General features: G+C 38.1%; 1 protein-coding gene across 2 annotated transcripts in view; it reads left to right on the forward strand.

The window, feature by feature from the left end:
* LOC106871936 (noggin-3) overlaps positions 1-2,500 on the forward strand; it is a 41,599-nt gene that overhangs the window by 1,812 nt on the left and 37,287 nt on the right. The gene's annotated exons all lie outside the window — the stretch shown is intronic.

Genomic DNA, 2,500 nt, shown 5'->3' on the forward strand with positions numbered 1-2,500 from the left:
TCTTTATTGTTAGCATTTTATTGATACATTCCTAGATTATATCATGGCAAAAATCTGCCATCTTCAGGTGATTTTAAACAAACAAACAGGTAAGGAAGAAAATAAAGTAAGTCCAATACCCGGCCTTTCCTGGCTTCCTACGTGTTGAGATACCGAATTTCTGACGAATCCTGCATCTCAGCACACACACACACACACACGCGTGTGTGTGTGTATATATATAAATATATATATATGTATGTATGTTATCAATCAGTTTCATTTCTGTATTTCTTGTCCATAGAGAAAGGGCCGGACTCTAACATAGATTCAAGGCTCCTTCATTGAAACTTTTATCAACATCATATATGTATTTGTGCATGTGTGTGTGTGTGTGTGTGCAGTATTTGGTGTTAGTGTATGCGCAGATTTGTACGTTTGTTTTATGGATGCGTTTTTATGTATATATTTTCATGTCATGGCGTATGCATATGTATTTATGCGCAGATTTGTATGTTTGTTTTATGGATGTGTTTTTATGTATATATTTTCATGTCTAGATGCATGCATATGTATTTATGTGCTAAATTTTTGGAAAGTTTTACATATCTTTACAGTTCCATTGATGGCTTGAATCTGTAGTCTTCTATCTAATCAGCCTTTTTTTTTAGGTTTTGAGAACCCTAATTTTTCCAGGTTTTTTGTTGAGGCAGTTCGTTACATATCCCAATGCCCCAACAATCACGGGTATGAATCTGAACTTGTAGTATCTGCAAATTTCTCAGTAGCTCGGCGTAGTTGTTCTCTTTTTCTCTATGTATGTATGTATGTATGTATGTATGTATGTATGTGCGTGCGTGTGTGTGTGTATGTGCATGCACGTATGTATGCGTGTATGTATGCATGTGGGTGTACAATGTGTGTATGAGGGAGAGAGAGGGAGAGAAAGAGAGAGGGAGAGAGAGAGAGGGAGAGAGAGAGAGAGGGGGAGGGAGAGAGAGAGAGAGAGAGCGACACTTTCAGCTCACTCGTCTCTTAAAATGCAAGGCCATTGTGTCTTGTTGAAGACATCGTTGTTTAATCTCACCAATGATGTTTGGAATTTAAAACTTGATCAATTTATTAATCGTCTCACCGTGATCAACTTAACATTTCATTGAATTCTCCAAATAATTGTATCTCTACCTAACCAGTGTATAATCTTGTATATTTATTTACTGATTCTCTCATCTTTAATTTGGCAAGTACGGTGAAGCCTATGCTTCTCTAATGAGGTTATAATAAGAGCGAAACATATCTGAAGTTGCCTCCCGCAGTTGCCGAAATAATTAGATAATATTATTAATTAACTAATGTTATTTTTTCCCTAACACAAAATTTTAGTTAGTTTTTCGATAATGGGTATCTTCTGAACCAGTCGTATTACACCTATACGAAAACTTTTCCTGCCACTGATCTCTCTATATATTCCTATAACTTGCGCCGGACTACAAAGAAACACACACGCCATATCGACGTTACAGAATGTGAACCAGCTCCATTTGTAACTAGTCCACGGGGCTCCTGACTTTATAAAAATCACTTCTTTCACGATTGTTTTTATGATTTTCTGACTTGATATAATCACTCTCTAGTGAGGGCGCATGGCTTTATGGTTAAGGTGTTGCACTTACAACCGCTAGATCATGGTTTCAATTCCTACGAACGGTTGGTGCGTTGTGTTCTCGAGCAAACCACTTCATCTCACGTTTCTCCGCGATCACTTCGATACCTGTTCAGACAACGTCGATTTGATGGAGCCAGTGAGCTAAAGTGCGGCACGGACATTTGATCACTATTAACATCATGTGTACAGGCCGTTCAGCAAAAGCTGAACGCTCATACGTCATTCTCGACGGAAGAGTCCATCAGAATCACTCTATACTCACAGATTTCCATTTCTGTCTGCCACGATTCCTTCAAAATTTATTTATGATTCCTCTTCAGCCTTTTTATACGATCTTTGTAAGTTTTCTTACTACACTTTTACGTTTTTAACAATTTTCTTTTGCTTACTTTTTACTATTTGGCATGGATTATCAAATACCGGCTTAAATTTACTTAGCTCCCAGCGTATCAACATTTTAGATTTAATTGCACATATTGACCCACGTTTTTTTTTTTTTAGATAGGCTGTAGCTACTCTCCGCGTATCATTCCATTGATTAGACGTGCCTTTTTTTTTTATCCATCTAGCTCTTGCTATGGATATATTTTCTGGTGGCTTGCTTTTTCTGGTATCACGTGAACTTCCGCTATATGTCTAATCGGCTAGCTTTAGTTTCCATAACGTAATATTTCAAGTTCAGGCACGTCTGTGTAGTTAAGACGCTCGTTTAGCAACTACGTGGTTTCCAGTTCAGTGTCACTGCGAGGCACTTTGGGTAAGTGTCACCAATGCTTTGTGGGAGAATTTGGTAAACGAAGCTGTGGCGAAGCTCGTCATTTGTGTGTGTGTGTGTGTGTGTGTGTGTGTGTGCGT

This window comes from Octopus bimaculoides, chromosome 5 (genome assembly GCF_046866305.1).
Source record: "Octopus bimaculoides isolate indiv1 chromosome 5, ASM4686630v1, whole genome shotgun sequence".
Taxonomy (NCBI): domain Eukaryota; kingdom Metazoa; phylum Mollusca; class Cephalopoda; order Octopoda; family Octopodidae; genus Octopus; species Octopus bimaculoides.